Source organism: Cervus elaphus, chromosome 20 (assembly GCF_910594005.1).
Source record: "Cervus elaphus chromosome 20, mCerEla1.1, whole genome shotgun sequence".
Classification (NCBI taxonomy): domain Eukaryota; kingdom Metazoa; phylum Chordata; class Mammalia; order Artiodactyla; family Cervidae; genus Cervus; species Cervus elaphus.
Genome location: NC_057834.1, coordinates 30569343 through 30590688, shown reverse-complemented (window position 1 = coordinate 30590688; position 21346 = coordinate 30569343). Strand labels below are relative to the sequence as shown.

The 21346-nt window shown below is 45.4% G+C and overlaps 1 protein-coding gene and 1 non-coding gene across 3 annotated transcripts in view; both read left to right on the top strand.

Annotated features, from left to right (window-relative positions):
* Positions 1-21346, top strand: part of C20H1orf226 (chromosome 20 C1orf226 homolog) — a 344131-nt gene that overhangs the window by 119017 nt on the left and 203768 nt on the right. The window lies entirely within an intron of this gene.
* On the top strand, positions 4395-4534 carry LOC122678549. The gene has a single exon (XR_006336206.1). It is a non-coding gene; the product is annotated as a small nucleolar RNA SNORA7 (small nucleolar RNA).

Here is a 21346-nt window from a genome sequence, read left to right as displayed (position 1 = left end):
CAAAGGTCCATCTAGTTAAGGCTATGGTTTTTACAGTGGTCATGTATGGATGTGAGAGTTGGACTGTAAAGAAAGCTGAGCGCAGAAGAATTGATGCTTTTGAACTGTGGTGTTGGAGAAGACTCTTGAGAGTCCCTTGGACTGCAAGGAGATCCAACCAGTCCATCCTAAAGGAGATTAATCCTGGGTGTTCATTGGAAGGACTGATGTTGAAGCTGAAACTCCAATACTTTGGCCACATGATGCGAAGATGACTCATTTGAAAAGACCCTAATGCTGAGAAAGATTGAGGGCAGGAAGAGAAGGGGATGACAGAGGATGAGATGGTTGGATGGCATCACTGACTCAATGCATATGAGTTTGGGTAGACTCTGGGAGTTGGTGATGGACAGGGCGGCCTGGCATGCTGCAGTCCATGGCGTCACGAAGAGTTAGACATGACTGAGTGACTGAACTGCACTGAACTAAGTTCTTCTGGGCCTTAGAAAGCATCATTATAAACAAAGCTAGTGGAGGTGATAGAATTCCAGTTGAGCTACTGCAAGTCCTAAAAGGTGATGCTGTGAAAGTGCTGCACTCAGTATGCCAGTGAATCTGGAAAACTCAACAGTGGCCACAGGACTGGAAAAGGTCAGTTTTCATTCCAATCCCAAGGAAAGGCAATGCCAAAGAATGTTCAAACTACTGCGCAATTGCACTCATCTCACACGCTAGCAAAGTAATGCTCAAAATTCTCCAAGCCAGGCTTCAACAGTATGTGTACTGTCAACTTCCAGATGTCCAAGCTGGATTTAGAAAAGGCAGAGGAACCAGAGGTCAAATTGCCAACATCTGTTGGATCATTGAGAAAGCAAGAGAATTCCAGAAAAACATCTACTTTTGCTTTACTGACTATGCCAAAGCTTTGACTGTGGATCACAACAAACTGTGGAAAATTGTGAAAGAGATGGGAATACCAGACCACCTAATCTGCCTCCTGAGAAATCTGTATGCTGGTCAAGAAGCAACAGTTAGAACTGGACATGGAACAACAGACTGGTTCCAAATTGGGAAAGTAGTACGTCAAGGCTGTAGATTGTCACTCTGCCTATTTAATTTACATGCAGAGTGTGTCATGTGAAATGCCAGGGTGGATGAAGCACAAGCTGGAATCAAGATTTCCGGGAGAAATATCAATAACCTCAGATACGCAAATGACACCAATCTTATGGCAGAAAGAGAAGAAGAACTAAGAAAGTAAAAGAGGAGAGTGAAAAAGCTGACTTAAAACTCAACATACAGAAAACTAAGATCATGGCATCCGGTCCCATCACTTCATGGCAGATAGATGGGGAAACAATGGAAACAGTGACAGACTTTATTTTTTTGGGCTCCAAAATCACTGCAGATGGTGAATGCAGCCATGAATTAAAAGACACTTGCTTCTTGGAAGAAAAGTTATGACTAAACTAGATAGCACGTTAAAAAGCAGAGACATCACTTTGCCAACAAAGGTCTGTCTAGTCAAGGCTATGGTTTTTGCAGTAGTCATGTATGAATGTGAGATTTGGACTATAAAGAAAGGTGAGCGCAGAAGAATTGATGCTTTTGAACTGTGGTGTTGGAGAAGACTCTTGAGAATCCCTTGGACCACAAGAAGATTTCATCCTAAAGGAAATCAGTCCTGAATATTCGTTGGAAGGATTGCTATTGAAGCTGAAACTCCAATACTTTGGCCACCTGATGCGAAGAGCTGACTCATTTGAAAAGACCCTGATGCTGGGAAAGATTGAAGGTGGGATGAGACAGGGACGACAGAAGATGAGATGGCTGGATGGCATCACTGACGCGATGCACATGAGTTTGAGTAGTCTCTGGGAGTCGGTGACGGACCAGGAAGCTTGGCATGCTGCAGTTCATGGGGTCACAGAGAGTCGGACACAGCTGAGCAACTGAACTGAACTGAAGTTCTTCTAATGATTTATTACGGCAACATTGACATATTTTTCTCAATGCTCTTCTAATTCTTTTTTATGCAAGCTAGTTTTCTCTGATTTAGATTGCAGGAGCTCATGCCTTGCGTTCAGAGCCAGATTTCTCATACTTAAAAAGTTGGACTGTGCCTGGTGTTTCAATAAATACTCATTTAATCAACAAATATTTGAGTATCCTCTCTGATGGTGTTCTCGGCATTGGGAAACAGATGGGTGAGGTCTCTTCTCATGGAATTTGTGTTAAAGTGGGGAAGATTCATTATATTAAGGACACAACAGCCTAATAAACAGCGTAATATCAGATAGTTGTGAGTCTTGTGAGGAAAATAAAAGGGGTGATGTGACCTTGCATGACAGTGGGAGAGGGCCGGGTGGGCACACTTTGGTGGTGACGGGGCAGGTGTTTCTGAAGAGGTGTAATTCAAGCTAAGGCCTGAATGTTGACGAAGAGCCAGTCATGCCAAGATCTGGTCATGGCTGAGGGATCAGCAAGTGAAAGACTGAGAGGCAAAAATGAGCTTAGCCTCTTCCGGCAACACAAAGAAATGTCACATAGAGTGTCGTGGGCGAGAGCGACGTGACTTGTGATTGGGGAGAGAGGCAGGCCCAGGTCATGGAGGGGCCTTCCAGGACGTGGCTAGTAAGGAGTTTAATGGTTTACAATCTGGGTCTGTAAGCTGGCAGTCAATGAGGTTTTGCAGAGTTTTAATTCTTGTAGTTGGCATTGCAAAAACCAGGTAACGTTTACAGTACCAGCCTCACCCTCTCACCTTGCTCCTCAGCCCCACATACAACATGCTTCATCTCTTTCCTGTGGTAGCCCTGCACATATTTGGCTCCCCCATCTCCCCAGGCTAGTGTTAACTTGCTCAGTCGAGTCCAACTCTTTGGTTCCCCATGGAGTGTAGCCCACGAGGTTCCTCTGTCCATGGGCTTCTCCAGGCAAGAATACTGGGGTGGATAGCCATTCTCTTCTTCAGGGGATCTTCCTGACTTAGGGATCAAACCCACATCTCCTACATTGCAGGCAGTTTCTTTACCATCTGAGCCATCAGGGAAGCCCAGGCTCATGTCTGGAGTTTCATCCGTCTTCTGCTGGAATGGATTCTGCCCACCCCACCCCCGCCCTCTCCCAGGGTTTCTGTCTCTTCTGAACACATATGTTCTGAGAACATCAGGAGTTGGTAGAATTTTGGTGTTGTGGGGAGGGTAGTGGAAAAGGGGTGAGATATTAGGGTGAGCACAGTGGAGGTTTTTGAAAGCAGCATCTGTTTCCAGAAGCGAGGAGTGCCCATTATGCTGCTTTTCTGGAGTCCTTAATGAGGAGGGGCCCTGCGTCAGGGCAGTTGTTGGACCCCACAGTCCAACAGTTGTTCCCCTGCTGAAACCATCTACGACTACCCTGTAACTGAACTTGCCCACATCAGCGTTAGGTGAATCAGCTTTTCTCTCGGCTTCAGTTTGTTTCTTTTAGTGCTTCAGTGTGCCCGTACCACGGATGCTTTCATGAAGCCCTTAGATTGGAAAGTACTCCTCACTTTCTAAGTGACGGGCACTGCTCTGAGAATCTTTCAGTCTCCTGTCCTCTACTTCAGCTTACTAACTTGCTTCCTTCCTGGGTAGAGTTTTTCATGACTTTTTTCTGAGTATTCTTTTCCTGGGAGTCTTTTCGTGCCTGAGAGTGCTTTCTGCTTAATGCACTGTAATGCACAGGCCTGGTGGGGGCAGCCACCCGGCTTACTTCTTTGTGTTTCCTCTTCGCATCCCGCAGATCTTGCCATTACCAGGTTCTGTCCACCAGCCGCCTGCTGCTGGCCGGGTGTGGAGGTACAGTGGGACAAGATTCCTCTAGTCCCCCAGGCTCTTTGTATGTGTTCACTGATTTACGGACTTGCTGGAGGAGTTGTGTTTAGGCTGGCAGAGGAAGATAAGGGATTCCAGGAATTCTTGCTGCTGTCTCCCAGATAGCTGGCTGAATTCCCTTCCTCTTCCTCCCCCCTTAGAGAGGCCTGGGGGCAAGAGAGAGTTGAGCTCAGGTTGATCCTGTAATTGACCTCTGTATGTTTGTCACTGACTGACTCTTGATCCATCTGATGAATTAAAATTGGCCTACTAATTTTAATAATGAGAATAATAATAGCTGCTTTCATAGTTGAACATTTATTTAGCCTCAGCATTACCCAGGTTGCTTGCATAGATCCTGGCTTGGTGTTTGACCAACAATGCACTGTTGCTCAGATGGGGGCGATTGTCTCCTGTTAAGGGCATCGTTTGGGGTTTTCAGTCAGTGACAGGCTTTTCAGTCTCCCAACTCTGTATCCTGGATTACTTGAATGGCTTCAGCCAGTGGTTCTCAGCATGCAGTCCCCAGACCATCAAGCAGCAGCCTCACCTGGAAACCTGTTAGAAATGCAGAGTCTCAACCTCCCAGGATCGCATCTGGAGAATGGCTTGTATTCTGCCAGCTTCGGAGTCAGGAGGGAAAGCAAGCCTGGCAGAGGAACCCATTCCATTCCCAGTTTGCTCAGTATCTGGTGATTGGAAGACACTCTGCAACAAGAGAAGAAGAAAAAAAAAAGAAATGCAGAGTCTCAGGCCCTACCTACAATCTACTAAACCAGAGACTCTGGGGTGGAGAACCCGCAGTCTGTTTTAACAAGCGTTTTTGGTGATTCTAGAATGGGAAAGATCTCTAGATCGCTAGCAAAGTAATGCTCAAACTTCTCCAAGCCAGGCTTCAACAATACATGAAACATGAACTTCCAGATGTTCAAGCTGGATTTAGAAAAGGCAGAGGAACCAGAGATCAAATTACCAACTTACATTGGATCATCAAAAAAAGCAAGAGAGTTCCAGAAAAACACCTATTTCTGCTTTATTGACTATGCCAAAGCCTTTGACTGTGTGGATCACAATAAACTGTGGAAAATTCTTCAAGAGATGGGAATACCAGACCACCTGACCTGCCTTGTGAGAAATCTGTATGCAGGTCAGGAAGCAACAGTTAGAACTGGGCAAGGAACAACAGGCTTGTTCCAAATAGGAAAAGGAGTACGTCAAGGCTGTATATTTTCACCCTGTTTATTTAACTTACATGCAGAGTACATCATGAGAAACACTGGGCTGGATGAAGCACAAGCTGAAATCAGGATTGCCAGGAGAAATATCAGTAACCTCAGATATGCATATGATACCACCCTTATGGCAGAAAGCAAAGAGGACCAAAGAGCCTCGTGATGAAAGTCAAAGAGGAAAGTGAAAAAGTTGGCTTAAAATTCAACATTGAGAAAACTAAGATCATGGCATCCAGTCCCATCACTTCATGACAAATAGATGGGGAAACAGTGGAAACAGTTCAGTTCAGTCGCTCAGTTGTGTCCGACTCTTTGCGACCCCATGAACCACAGCACGCCAGGCCTCCCTGTCCATCACCAACTCCCAGAGTCCACCCAAACCCATATCCATCGAGTTGATGATGATGGCATCCAACCATCTCATCCTCTGTCGTCCCCTTCTCCTCCTGCCCTCAATCTTTCCCAGCATCAGGGTCTTTTCCAATGAGTCAGCTCTTCTCATTAGGTGGCAAAATACTGGAGTTTCAGTCCTTCCAATGAACACCCAGAACTGATCTCCTTTAGGATGGACTGGTTGGATCTCCTTGCAGTCCAAGAGATTCTCAACAGTCTTCTCCAACACCACAGTTCAAAAGCATCAATTTTTCAGCACTCAGGTTTCTTTATAGTCCAACTCTCATATCCATTCATGACCACTGGAAAAACCATAGCCTTGACTAGATGGACCTTTGTTGGCAAAGTAATGTCTCTGCTTTTTAATATGCTGTCTAGGTTGGTCATAACTTTTCTTCCAAGGAGTAAGCGTCTTTTAATTTCATGGCTGCAATCACCATCTGCAGTGATTTTGGAGCCCAGAAAAATAAAGCCTGCCACGGTTTCCACTGTATCTCCATCTATTTGCCATGAAGTGATGGGACCAGATGCCATGATCTTTGTTTTCTGAATGTTGAGCTTTAAGCCAACTTTTTCACTCTCCTCTTTGACTTTCATCACAAGGCTCTTTAGTTCTTCTTCGCTTTCTGCCATAAGGGTGGTGTCATCTGCATATCTGAGGTTATTGATATTTCTCCCAGCAATCTTGATTCCAGCTTGTGCTTCATCCTGCCCAGCATTTCTCACGATATACTCTGCATGTAAGTTAAATAAGCACAGTGACAGTATACAGCCTTGACGTACTCCTTTTCCTATTTGGAACCAGTCTGTTGTTCCATGTCCAGGTCTAACTGTTGCTTCTTGTCCTGCATACAGATTTCTCAGGAGGCAGGTCAGTTGGTCTGGTATTCCCATCTCTTTCACAATTTTCCACAGTTTATTGTGATCCACACAGTCAAAGGCTTTGGCATAGTCAATAAAGCAGAAGTGGATGTTTTTCTGGAACTCTCTTGCTTTTTTGATGAACCAGTGGAAGTTGGTAATTTGATCTCTAGTTCCTCTGCCTTTTCTAAATCTAGCTAGAACATCTGGAAGTTCACGGTTCATGTATTGTTGAAGCCTGGCTTGGAGAATTTTGAGCATTACTTTGCTAGCATGTGAGATGAGTACAATTGTGTGGTAGTTTGAGCATTCTTTGGCATTGCCTTTCTTTGGGATTGGAATGAAAACTGACATTTTCCAGTCCTGTGGCCACTGCTGAGTTTTCCAAATTTGCTGGCATATTGAGTGCAGCACTTTCACAGCATCATCTTTTAGGATTTGAAATAGCTCAATTGGAATTCCATCACCTCTACTAGCTTTGTTCCTAGTGATGCTTCCTAAGGCCCATTTGACTTCACATTCCAGGATGTCTGGCTCTGGGTGAATGATCACACTATTATGATTACCTGGGTCGTGAATATCTTTTTTGTACAGTTCTTCTGTGTATTCTTGCCACCTCTTCTTAATATCTTCTGCTTCTGTTAGGTCCATACCATTTCTGTCCTTTATCGAACCCATCTTTGCCTGAAATGTTACCTCGGTATCTCTAATTTTCTTGAAGAGATCTCTAGTCATTCCCATTCTTTTGTTTTCCTCTATTTCTTTGCACTGATCACTGAGGAGGGCTTTCTTATCTCCTCCTTGCTATTCTTTGAAACTCTGCATTCAAATGGGTATATCTTTCCTTTTCTCCTTTGCTTTTGGCTTCTCTTCTTTTCACAGCTATTTGTAAGCCCTCCTCAGACAGCCATTTTGCTTTTTTGCATTTCTTTTTCTTGGGGATGGTCTTGATCCCTGTTTCCTGTACAGTGTCACAAACCTCCGTCCATAGTTCATCAGGCACTCTGTCTATCAGATCTAGTCCCTTAAATCTATTTCTCACTTCCTCTGTATAATCATTAGGGATTTGATTAGGGATTTTGATTTAAACAGTGACAGACTTTATTTTTTTGGGCTCCGAAATCACTGGAGCTGGTGACTGCAGCCATGAAATTAAAAGACGCTTGCTCTTTGGAAGAAAAGTTATGACCAACCTAGACAGCTTATTAAAAAGCAGAGACATTACTTTGCCAACAAAGGTCTTTCTAGTCAAAGCTATGGTTTTTCCAGTAATCATGTAGGGATGTGAGAGTTCGACTAAAGCTAAGCACTGAAGAATTGATTCTTTTGAACTGCGGTATTGGAGAAGACTCTTGAGAGTCCCCTTGGACAGCAAGGGGATCCAACCAGTCACTCCTAAAGGAAATGAGTCCTGGATGTTAATTGGAAGGACTGCTACTGAAGCGGAAACTCTAGTACTTTGGCCACGTGATGCAAGGAACTGACTCATTTGAAAAGACCCTGATGCTGGGAAAGATTGAAGGTAGGAGGAGAAGGGGACGACAGAGGCTGAGATGGTTGGATGGCATCACTGTTTCGATGGACATGAGTTTGAGTAGGCTCCGGGAGTTGGTGATGGACAGGGAAGCCTGGTGTGCTGCAGTCTATGGGATCACAAAGAGACAGACACCAGTGAGTGATTGAACTGAACTGAACTTTGGTGATTCTGATGTATGTTTAAGTTTAGGAGCTGTTGATCTGCACCATCAACTTGAATTCTCTTTTCCATGGATATTTCAGGATATGTCTCAGACTCTAGTGAGAAAGTAGAGTACTGGAGATATGGTTGAATTGGGCAAAGTATCAGGAGAGGTTCTGCAAGGAGAATGTGTGGTTTTGTTTTGGTGATTAGCTGGTTGGAATGAAGGTCTTTTGAGCATAGCATAAGACCTTGTGTGGCAGGTTGGAGTTGAAGTAGAAAAAGTAGCAGAAGGCCATTGGAGATGAAAAATTCACAGCAAGGAATACAAGTGACGCTTGTGTTAGGGAACCAGGCTAAGAGACTTGATGACAGCCTTCACCCTGACATAAAGGATGTCTCCTGCCTTGCAGCTTTGGCAGTGTGTCTTTGGGCCAGGGTTGCCCATCTCTGGTCCGTGCCACTATGCACAATGTATGTATACTTATAAATCTGTTTCTCTGTACTTCCACTAATGGCTCGTCCCCCTTTTGATTTCGGCATATGTAAATATAGAGATAGATTTTTAAGTAATTTAATCTGGTTCTAGTCAGGTTTACCAACCTGGGCACTTTTTGTTTTTCTTAGTTGATTTTGCATATTTCTCGGTGGATCTGGTATGTTTTTGATTTTTCAGTTATATGCTCAGCAGGAGACCGGATGTACTTCTTACCACCTTCTTGCAGGACAGAGCATGTCCCCCCTGCCCCCTTTATACAGATTTGATGAGACTTGAGGGGGTCTGGTCCATTCCCCTGATTGCAGCCAGACCCTCTTAATGTCCCACCCTGACCCCTGATGATTAACGGGTGTGCCCGTATGCTCTGCTGGGAAATTCCTGTGATGAGAGAGCTCACCACCTTTGGAGGACACTCAGGATGTTGTAGGAAAGTTCTAACCATTAAAGGTTTTTCTTAACTGTTACTGGTGGGGCGTGGGGGTGGAGAGTGACTGTCAGACTGTAAAATGAAAAGTGAAAGTTGCTCAGTCATGTCCAACACTTTGCAACCCCATGGACTATACAGTCTGTGGAATTTTCCAGGCTAGAATACTGGAGTGGGTAGCCTTTCCTTTCTCTAAGGAATCTTCCTGACCCAGGGATCCATCCCATGTCTCCTGCATTGCAGGCAGATTCTTTGCCAGCTGAGCCACAAGGTAAGCCCAGACTATAAGGAAATACCTAAATGCCTGAGAGGTGGAGCTGATATGGTTGGAAAGCTGCTGAACTTGGGAGCCTGGATTGTTCTATAAGATAGGCCGCTTGAGAGCCCCTGTATTAAATCCCACTTAGCAATAGGCTGTCTGTTTGAACTATCTTAAGGGAGACACTTAAAGGCTCTCCTGTCCTGAAGTAGAGGTAAGCTGGGGTGATGGGAGATAAGATTCTGGGCCACTTTGTACTGGAGTATGTCTTACAGCCCTGGCTTAAAGGAAAGAGCGCAAGCTACTTGTAGCTGATAGGAATGTGGACTTTCAGAAAAGTTTCTAGAAGAGAAGAAGTAGGAATGGCCTGAGGGCTAGAAAGGGAACTAGACAAGCAATCAGGCCAGAGCAGAGGAGGAGGGCAGTCAAGAATTTGTGCCCATGGTAACTGTAGTCTTCTTTTCTCTTCCCCATTTACTAACTGTGTCTGTTTTGCCAAATAGCAGCTCAAAGACTTAGATCTTCTGGCTGCCATCTGAATAATTTAGTCGGATTGTCTGTTTGCCTCCCTGACAATTGCCTAAAGAATCCCTTCTGATTTCAGAGGGGCCAGGGAAAAGGGACACTTTTTGGAAATCAAGCCAGATATTTTCTGTTTCTTCCTGATCGATTGCCCGAAGCCTGGGACCCTTCTTTTCTCATGATCCCTACTCCTGACAATATAGATTCTGTTACTTTATTTTCCATTTCTAGATGGATGTTTCTTTCTTTCTTTCTTTTTAATTAAGAAATTACCTTGCCCCTTGAGCTATTGGCAAGTATTTGCCAGAAGATCCCAGGCAAAGCTGCCAACTTACCGGGGTGTGACACGGCTGCCAGGGCCGCCCCGTCTCACAGGCTCTGCAGAGATGCGGGCCTGTCCCTTCAACAAGTGTCAGATGTACACACTTTGCCCACAGTTTCCCATGCGTAGCCTTAAATAAATATCCCAGAAGGATCTGCCCCGCTTCCCATCTCTGACTCCCTTTTCCCTGTCCATATGCTTATTAAACATGATTTCCCCATCTGCTCATCACCGCCTTCCTAGACACCTGTACTTTCCCTTGCCTTCTCCCTCACCAGTAAAAGAACCAAAGCCTCAGGTGGTATATTCCCTTGCGCACGACCATTTTGCAAGACTGTTCTGCCCAGCTTGGCAGAGAGCCATCTCGTTGGGTCATGGGGCCTGGGTTGGTTTGGGAGCTTCTCTCTGACTGAGAAGAGCCCCCCACATATTGAAAAGCCTTCAGTGCAGGCTGTGCCCTTTTCTGTTTTGAGACCTTTCTCAAAGGGCACTGTGGTTTCTCCTTCCCTGTTGTAAGTTGTGTGTCTGTGGAAAAGTTCCCTGTAACCTTTCAAGGTTTGTACTCTGTTCCAAAGGGAATCTTGGAAATGAAAACAGTCCTTTTTTTTTAATTAAATGATCTCATGGAGGATCAGAAGGAGCACAGAACAGCTGTACCGTAGGTTGGCAGGATTGCTAGTGTTCGCTTCACCTTTGGTCTGGGCTCCTAGGTCTGAGACAGTGTCTCGCCAGCAGCCTTGGGCTGTCCTTGGCGGGGTTGAGGCTGGAGAGACACAGTGCAGAGGCAGGAGGGAGATATTAATGCTTTGAGGGAGTTTCACTTTTTTTTTTGAACTCCTGGGAGAGGTATTTGAATTCAAGTTGAGGCATTCAGTCCTGAAAAAGTGAGCTTACAGAAACTGGATTTGATTTCTAGCATTATCTTGGATTGTTCAGCCAGTGGGTCACTTGGGTGTGTGTTACCCGATTGAGCTAGGCAGCTTGTCTGCTTTGGAATCGCTTGTGTCTCGTACTAGAGGGAGTACGAGAGATGCTGTTCTCTGAACACCATTAACAGTTCTGTGATCTCTGTGAGACTGGCTTCCTCTCTGGTTGAAAAGAGGCGGGAGTAGTGACTAATGGGTTCTCCGAGTATTAAATGAGTACTTAGTGTAGTGCTTGGCATGCAGTAGGTGTTCAGTAAACGGAAGCTGCCATTAAGAATAACAGTATTGGTAACACTAATACCAATGTTATTATTTTTCTTAGCGGCATGAAGTTGGTGCCCCATCTTCACTGGCCTGTGAGTACCTCGTGCGCATTATCAGTCTGCCCCTTAATTGCCAGTGGACTTGCTGTTTCTGTGTGAGGCCATATGTCTGGGTCCTTGAAACTGCTGTCCTGTTCACATTGCCTCCCAACATCTCCAGCACCAGCACAGTACCTGGCACAAGGCATGAATGAGCTCTTCTGCTGATTTTAAAAGAAATACATTCCCAGACTCCACACTCCTCCAGTCTCCAGTGCACATCCTCTCCTTCACGCAGGCCAGGTGCTTATCTGAACTCCTTTCTTGCTTCCGCAGTGCCCACAGTAGTTGGCAGTTCCTTTATCCATACCTGCCCTCTTGTTTAGAAATGCTGTTCATCTTCTCTGTTGCCATTCTGCATCCTTTTTTCTTCCTATGTTCCTACTCTTCCATGATCTGTTCCTACCCACTCCAGCCCGTATTCATCTCATTCATGCAATACTATTTCATTTACACTGGTAAGCTCTTATTCTTGGATTGAATTTTTGTGTGATAGCTTTATCTTTACCACTAGATTGTCAGCTACTTGAGAGCAACAATATGTTTCATAATGTGTCTGTGTAGTGTAGTGTAGTGTAGGTACGTACCAGGGCCAGGGACGTAATTGGTTCTAAATAAAAAGTAAGCAAGGAACGTAGTCGGTTCTAAATAAAAAGGGTACAGATGACACCACCCTTATGGCAGAAAGTGAAGAAGAACTAAAGAGCCTCTTGATGAAAGTGAGAGAGGAGAGTGAAAAAGTTGGCTTAAAACTCAACATTCAGAAAACTAAGATCATGGCATCTGGTCCTATCACTTCATGGCAGATAGATGGGGAAACAGTGGAAACAGTAGCTGACTTTATTTTTCTGGGCTCCAAAATCACTGCAGATGGTGATTGCAGCCATGAAATTAAAAGATGCTTACTCCTTGGGAGGAAAGTTATGACCAACCTAGACAGCATATTAAAAAGCAGAGACATTAAGTTGCCAACAAAGGTCCATCTAGTCAAGGCAATGGTTTTTTCCAGTGGTCAAGTATAGATGTGAGAGTTGGACTATAAAGAAAGCTGAGCGCTGAAGAATTGATGCTGTTGAACTGTGGTGTTGGAGAAGACTCTTGAGAGTCCCTTGGACTGCAAGGAGATCCAACCAGTCCATCCTAAAGGAGATCAGTCCTGGGTGTTCATTGGAAGGACTGATGGTGAAGCTGAAACTCCAGTATTTTGCCACCTAATGAGAAGAGCTGACTCATTGGAAAAGACCCTGATGCTGGGAAAGATTGAGGGCAGGAGGAGAAGGGGACGACAGAGGATGAGATGGTTGGATGCCATCATCATCAACTCGATGGATATGGGTTTGGATGGACTCTGGGAGTTGGTGATGGACAGGGAGGCCTGGCGTGCTGTGGTTCATGGGGTCGCAAAGAGTCGGACATGAATGAGCGACTGAACCGAACTGAACTGAAAATAAGCAAGCCATTGTCAGAATACCTAAGTGAATCAGACTATTGGATTAAAGGGTAAATGGGATAAGAATGTCTTCATTGATGTAAGACGGTCTTTAGAGTTGGTTGTGTGAATATGGAGGTTGAGGGACCATTCAGTTCAGTTTAGTCGCTCAGTCGTGTCCAACTCTTTGCGATCCCATGGACTGCAGCATGCCAGGCCTCCCTGTCCATCACCAACTCTCGGAGCCTATTCAGATTCTTGTCCATCACGTCGGTGATGCCATCCAACCATCTCATCCTCTGTCGGCCCCTTCTCCTCCTGCCCTCAATCTTTCCCAGCATCAGGGTCTTTTTAAATGAGTCAGTTCTTCACATCAGGTGGCCAAAGTATTGGTTTCAGCTTCAACATCAGTCCTTCCAATGAATTCAGGACTGATTTTCTTTAGGATGGACTTGTTGGATCTTCTTGTGGTTCAAGGGACTCTCAGGAGTCTTCTCCAACACCACAGTTCAGAAGCATCAATTCTTTGGCGCTCAGCTTTCTTTATAGTCCAACTTTCACATCCATACGTGACCACTGGAAAAACCATAGCTTTGATTAGAAGGACCTTTGTTGGCAAATTAATGTCTCTGCTTTTTAATAAGCTGTCTAGTTTGGTCATAACTTTTCTTCCAAGGAGCAAGCATCTTTTAAGTTCATGGCTGCAGTCACCATCTCCAGTGATTTTGGAGGCCCCCCCCCCCCAAATGAAGTCTGTCACTGTTTGTACTGTTTCCCCATCTATTTGCCATGAAGTGATGGGACCAGATGCCATGATCTTAGTTTTCTGAATGTTGAGCTTTAAGCCAACTTTTTCACTCTCCTCTTTCACTTTCATCAAGAGGCTCTTCATTTCCTCTTTGCTTTCTGATATAAGGGTGGTATCATCTGCATATCTAAGGTTATTGATATTTCCCTGGCAATCTTGATTTCAGTTTGTGCTTCATCCAGCCCAGCGTTTCTCATGATGTACTCTGCATATAAGTCAAATAAGCAGGGTAACAATATACAGCCTTGACATACTCCTTTTCCAATTTGGAACCAGTCTGTTGTTTCATGTGCAGCTCTAACTGTTGCTTCCTGACCCTTACCAGCACCTAAATGTTGTATTAAGATTTGGATTTTCTGCATTCTGTCTTCCCAATTCCTGTTCTCGTATTTTCCAGTGAGTTCTTTTCCTGACTGAGACTTGGGCATGTCCTCTCAGAGTTGTAAGGTGACATTTCTGCCAGTTGTAATGAAAGAAAGCCTGGCTCTCATTTGGCAGTGTTCTTGTTCAGGGCATCATAGAAATGAAGAGCCGAAAGGACCTGAGTCTTCTCTTAGGTTTATGATCCTGCTGTCTTCCTCGGGTGCTGGGTCTTCCCTGTCTTTCCTCTTGACTATTTTATTCTTACAGTATTTGAAGGATTCACACTTCTTTAAAGGTGTGAAGGAAAGTGTGGTAAAACGAAAGCCTGTGTACTGTCTCTGAGGAGCAAGGTCGTATGTTTGGTGGTGAAAAAGGAAATGTGAATGGTAACACGGAGGCTTGCTGTTTATCCACTGGGTTTTATTTACTCAGGCTGTGTTCATCTCCTCATGAGCTTCATTACCAAGCGGTTCCAGTATGAAATTATGATTGATTGTTTTGTTCAGCCTTTTTTGAGGCCAGAGGTCCAGCGGAGAACCCTGTGTGTAGGGATTTCAGGAGAAGTGGTGTGTGGCACGTAGAAGGTGCTTCGTCAGTGTTTGGGGGTGTGTTCAAAGTGCTAGTCTCTCAGTTGTTGTGACCCCGTGGACTGTAGCCTGCCAATCTCCTCTGTCCATGGGGTTTTCCATGTAAAAATGCTGGCGTGGATTGCCGTTCCCTTCTGCAGGGGATCTTCCCAACCCAGGGATTAAACCCAGGTCTCCTGCATTGCAGGCAGATTCTTTACCCTCTGAGCCACCAGGGAAGCCTGGTTTGGAAGTTTGGGAGTGGATGCATACAAATGGAAGACATGCCCTTCAGGAATGTGCAGCCTGGGCCGGGGCCACAGTGAAGCTGTGTGAGGGCCGGGGAGAGTGAGGGGTGGCGGGCACCAGGTCCCCGGAGGGAGCCAGCCCTTGGGAAAAGGACAGGAAGGAGGTGCTGCAGGTCTCATCACCACAGACTGTGGAGGACTGCCTCTTACAGAAATAAATGCATTTTGAAAAAAAAAATGCCAAGCAGTATTCTACTATAAGTGGATAAATATTTAAATAATTATAAATTTTACAGATTGACGGAGGGGCCAGTTGGAGGGAGCAGACTGCCTGGCATTTCGCAGACGGTCAGTAAACATTTACTGAGGGAATGAATTCAGGGCGGAGTGGGGCTGGAGGCCCCAGCGTTTTTGTTCCTCTTTCTTTTTCACACCCAGCCCACTGGTGGCTCAGGCAGGAGTTTTTCATTTTCCATCTGTAACCAGATGAGAAATTGTGAAGAGCAGTTCAAAAGAGTTTATTGGTAGTTCTCTCTCTCTTTTTTTCTCATTCCATTGTGACTAAGTAAGGCCATGTACTGTGTGGACGTTTACTGGCAAGTCCATAAAACACACGTTTTTGAGGGCAGAGTCCATGCCTTGAGTAATAATTAACTGCTAATGGCATTGTCTTTGGTTCTGTATGGTAAACAATCAAGAAATCCTCAGTCACTTCTCTTCAATGAGAGTTTTCAGGCCAGCGCGAAGACCACACACAGACAAACCTGGACAGTGGTGTTTTGACTAAATACAGGCAGAAACAAAGCGAAAAAATCCTGCTGGTTTTGCTTTGCCACGTTTAATTGCATGATGGTGTCGGTTTCCCTTGAAGCTTCTCATGCCTGGTGGAGGGCAGGCGGATAACAGTGAGAGGTGCACAACAGAGGCTGCTGGGTTTTCAACTGTAGCTGGATCTCCCTTGGGAGTTTTCAGGCCTGAGTCTCTGTGAAATGAACAAGTGGATTGAGCCTGGTCTGTCCTTAAAGTGAATCTCTAAGAACTAGGTAAAACACGCAGTCCTTTTCCATTGGAAGCCTGCAGAGAAAGAGCCCAGGAACACAGACATGAGAAATCAGGCAGTTTAGAGTTCCTCTTCCACAGCCTTCCTTCAAGCTCAGAAGAGAGGAGAAGTCTTGTTTAGGGTTGCTGAGGCCTAGGCCTAAAGACTTGTTGTTGTTCAGTCACCAAGTCGTGTCCGGCTCTTTGCCACCCCATGGACTGCAGCATGCCAGACTTTCCTGTCCTTCACTGTCTCCTGCATTGTTCTCAAACTCATGTCCATTGAGTCGGTGATGCCATCCAACCATCTCATCCTCTGTCGTCCCCTTCTCCTCCTGCCCTCAATCTTTCCCAGCATCAGGGTCTTTTCCAATGAACTGGCTCTTTGCATCAGGTGGCCAGAACACTGGAGCTTCAGCATCAGTCCTTCCAATGAATATTCAGGGTTGATTTCCTGTAGGATTGACTGGTTTGATCTCCTTGCTGTCCGAGGGACTCTCAGGAGTCTTCTTCAGTGGTATTTCCCTCCCTGGGACACACCTGTCAGCAGGTGCCGGCTGTCCAGAGTGTCACTTTTTCTGCGTGAGGAGGCAGGGGTGCCTGACCTGAGTGTACATCGCAGGACTGTAGGCCTGAGAGCACTTAACCTTCCTGGGTGGGTCACACTGTCCTCGCTTAGCCTGTATTCAGCGGTGACTCTTTGGGGCTCTGATGGAGAGAGCCTCACCGCACGGAGCACAGTGTGAGGAGGGCAGGTTACTCACCAGCCTTACCTGGAATGTGCCCTGAGGCAGGATGGCTCTGCCTGCATCTGCTCCTGCTGGCCACAGGGCGGGGTGGGTGGGGAGGCATCACGGCCCCCATTGACTGAGTGCTTTGGTACTGCCTGCTCTGGGGTTGGCCCAGAAGGCATTATAAGAAGATGGTGAGGGAAGGATGAGCAAAGGGATGTTGGAGAGAGTGGGCTGTCCTGATGTTCTTTTAGGGGCTTAGGGAGGGAGCTGGGAAGAGAAAGACATTGTAATTACAGACTGAGTTGTCAGGCCTATAATCTTCCCAATGGCCCTCCTCATTTTCTAGTCTTCAGAGTCATCTGCATATGAATCGCAGGTGCTGAGGCTTAAAATTTCTGATCTTTGTAATATCCTGTCAGTCTAGCCTCTTGTGATTTTGCCCTGGGAGTTAACAGAGAGCAGGAGCCAGCTCCTGACAGTTGCTGAAATGTCCCTACAGTGTGGCATGAGAATTGTATTCAGATCTGTTTTTAAGAAACTTGAAGCAAAAGTCAACCCCGCAGGAACCCTGAAGATGCTGCAGTGTTCTGGGTGGTTCTTGCTGTTCTGGCTGAGAAGGTGGACCTCAGGAGGACCTGGGAACCACTCCTGTTTCTCCCTGAGGCTTTGGAGACAAGGGACATCAGCCTGATGTTTGTTGATATAAGCACACAGCAAGCAAATCTCCAAATGATCCTGTTGCCTCAGACTCAAAATTTTTTTTTTTACAACTTTTAATTTTGTATTGGAGTATAGCAGTTAACAATGTTATGATAGTTTCAGGTGGACAGTGAAGGGACTCAGCCATACATACCCATTCTCCCCCAAACTCCTCTCCCATCCAGGCTGCACATAACATTGAGCAGAGTTCCCTGTGCTATCCAGCAGGTCTTTGCTGGTTATCCATTTTAAATACTGCAGTGTGTACGTGTCCATCCCAAACTCGTTAAAAGTATCCCTCTCCCTCCCCGCAACGGTAAGTTCATTCTCTAAATCTGTGACTCCTCAGATTCAAGTTTAATTCCCTCCTTCTCAAGCTGATTTTATTGGCCTAATCTCTATTGAGGGCCTTCCCTATGCCTTGCTTGTTGTTGGCAGTGGAGATGACATGCAAACTGGGCACTCGGTGCCTGCCTTGAGAGTATAGCGTGGAGAGGCTGGAGGAGACTGTCTCGATCAACACTCTCACCCCGTGTCCCCTTTTAGATGCGTCTTCTGAGGTCAAAGAGAAAGAATTGTCTTACCCACAGTCTCAGGGGTCGGGGCCTTGTTTTCTCAGCTAAATAGTCAGCAGCTGGAGAGCAGGGTCAGGTTTTATTCTTCTGCGTGATACCCTGCAGGTAATATGGAATGATTGATTAAAGACGCTGAGATATTCCTCAGCACTTCTCCTGGTTGTCCTGCTTCCTCATCCCTGGATAAGTTCCAGTCCCCTGCCTTACAGGGGTGATGGCTTATTACACTCTCACTGTCTCTCCCCACAGATGCAGCTTTAGGTTACGTTTGACCATCAAATCTGCTAGGATCTGCTTCTAGAATTATGTGTTTGAACCTGAGGCAGGAGGAGACCAGATGGAAGTTTTACCCTCCTAATGGAATCTTGCAAAGATACCCCGTAAAGGGTGGCAGAGGGAACAGCCCCATTGATAGCCTTTCTGCTGTGCTGGCTGCTTCTCACACTGTGCTTGTTTTATCTAGCTCTTTAAACCTTTGTCAGGGTCAGTAGGTGGTGTGATCCTGTTGTTGCTGAGGATAAGCAGGAGCTAACTGGCAGAGCTGGCCGCGGCCTCTGTCACGGTGCCTCTACCGTTTCCCTGCCCGTCTGGGAAGGGCGCACGTGTACACAGGAGTGTGCAGTGGTTTCCATGCTTGCTTTTCCAGAGAAGTGTTTGAGACCACACAGAGCTCCTAGGGGGGTGCTGGTGATAAAGAACCAACCTGACATGCAGGAGATGTAAGAGATGAGGGTTCGATCCCTGGGTTGGGAATCCCTGGAGAAGGAAGTGACAACCCACTCCAGTATTCTTGCCTGGAGAATCCCACGGACAGAGGAGCCTGGCAGGCTATGGTTCATGGGGTTGCAAAGAGTCGGACATGACCAAAGTGACTTAGCATGCTTGGGAGATTTAGTTCTAGTTCTGTGACTTAGCACATTTGAGAGACTAGAACTCCTGGAAATTCTCAAGACAATCCCTGGCGAGCAGAGCATGGCTTGCTTGTCTTGTGTGTGTATATAAATCCTTGCACATTCTCCTGCCCCTTGAGTGAGTGCTGATAAAACACCAACCTTTACCTCCCTCCACTCCCCAAGTACTCCTGTGCTGGAATACAATTGAATGGATTGTATTTTAAAGTTCAAATATTTTGTGTCTAATACATATAATTCTGGGTTTGAGGACAGTTGTAACAGATTGGCCTAATTGATTTACCCGCTTGAAATGAAGAACTGTGAGTTCTGTACGCAAATGCAAATTAAGCAGGATACAAACCATCTCATTGGTCCAGGAATCCAGGGGCCCTTGATGCAGCTTGCTGGCTTTATAGGAGGAGGCTGTGGCTGGTGGTAGAAGCCGAGGGCCTGGAGGCAGAAGCTGTTGGCGTCGGGAACAGTTGACCATATGAGATCTTGGGAAGCCCATCTCACTTCCTTAGCTTCAGTTTCTATCTGTGGTTTGGGGGAAAAAAATTACTTGCTGTTTGACATCCCTTTCCTAGTGCTGCCTTATTCAGAAAATGCTTCAGGGAAGGGGAACACTGCTGCTCAAAACAGGGTAAAAGGCTGTGTGTGTGTGCATGTATGTGTACACAGGTATTTACAAGTAGATAGTTGCTGTGGATAAGGCTTTTCAAACCTTTCCCTGAACTTCACTTGGAACATGTTGGATGACACAGAAATAATACTGAAGCATCCCACTTCAACTTCCAAAAGGCTCTGCATGTTCTGAGATTTGGAAAGGAGCTCTCTGTGACTCTTGGGCTTGAGGCTTCCCTCCCTACACCCACAGAAACAGGTTGAATAGAAAGCTGGCCCAAGTCCTCATGTATTCTGTGAGGCCCTGGTGCCTGGCAGGGCTTCCCTTGTGGCTCAGACAGTAAAGAATCCACCTGCAATGCAGGAGACCTGGATTCGATCCCTGGAGAAGGGAAAGGCTGCCCACTCTAGTATTCTGGCCGGGAGAATTCCATGGACTGTATAGTCCACGGGGTCACAAAGAGTCGGACACGACCGAGTGACTTTCACTCACTCACTTGCTGGTGCCTGGCACTGGGGGCAGAGGATTATCTCCAGAAAGCTGTGACGCTCAGGCCTTCTGTTGCCTCTTCCCTGGCACTCTTCCCTGGGGTTTAGCAAGCTCTGGACTTCGTTCGACTCGATGGACATGAGTTTGAGCAAGCTCTGGGAGTTGGTGAAGGACAGGGAAGCCTGGTGTGCTGCAGTCCATGGGGTTGCAAAGAGTCAGACATGACCGAGCAGCTGAGCTGGACTTTGTTCTGAGTGAAGTTCAGAGCGATATCACCCCTGAGGAATTCTCTGGGGAATGTGGGAGGATGACTTCTGGAGAATCAGGAGTTGTCCAAAGAGAAAGGATGTGTATATTGCTTTGGTGAATTCCATCTTTGTCTTAGGAGCCTGAGATGCTCTGTTCACGCCTATCCTGAGCTAGAAGATAATAAGAACTTAGGCTGCATTAATAGAGATGCTGTATCCAGAATAAGGAAAGTGAGACCCCCACACCCTCAGCACCAGTTATTAGACCACACCTGGAGCATTGCGATGAGTTCAGAAAAGCACATTTTCTAAGGGATATGGACACATTGGAACATATTTGCAGGAGAGTGGAAGAGCCCACTCTGGTCTGTGAGAATGGCTGGGAAAGCAGTGATTTTAACCTGAAAAGGGCAATAATCAGGCTTTGATTGGGTCTGAAATACTTGAAAGGCTGTCCCAGGGATCCATGTGTGGTCCCAGAAGTCCTTATGTTGGAATCACAGAACTCTTTTGAGTGGAGACTTTAAGGAGTTTAAGGAGAGTAATTCTGTTTACTGTGAGGAAGAATGAATTTCATTTAAAGTGATAGTTTTACTATTTTTTTCCTTGACCATAAAAGTGATATGTTAATACTGGAGCATTTAAGAGGGAAGAGTGAAAAAATTAATGAAGTATCATCTATAATGTCCCTATTGAGAAGTGGCCACTATTAGCATTTGGTACGTTATGTTCTAGCATTTTTGTATATTTTATTTTTCTTTGCCAAGCTGAAATCACAGTGCATAAACAATTTTGAATCTTAACTTTTTTATTTTTTTGGTCACGGCTTGAGAGCTGTGGGATCTTAGTTCCCCAACCAGGGATTGAACCTGGGCCCTCAGCAGTGAAAGTGCAGATCATAATCCCTGGGCCAGCAGGGAATTCACTGAATCTTAATTTTTAAGTATGATTTCAGGTAAAACATTTAGCCTCACATTTAATAATTTGTGGTAAATGTAGCATTTCAATGATTTCATAATATTCTATCCTAAAGATATAAGGTAATTTGATCTAAAGTTTTCTCCACCATGGGCCATGGACCACTAAGTTTATTTTGTAGTTTGTGCTTTTGCACTAAATATCATTATGCATAGACCTTTGCACATATTTTAGATTATTTGCTTGGGTTAGGCTTTTAGAAATGAATTTGTTAGGTCAAAGTGTATGAACAATTTATACTGTTGACACATATTGCTATATGGTTTTACAGAAATGTTATACTACAATCCCAGTTTATACTTTGTATCAGTTAATACACCTTTGATCCAAATGATCAGAAAACCTAACTTTAACTGCCAT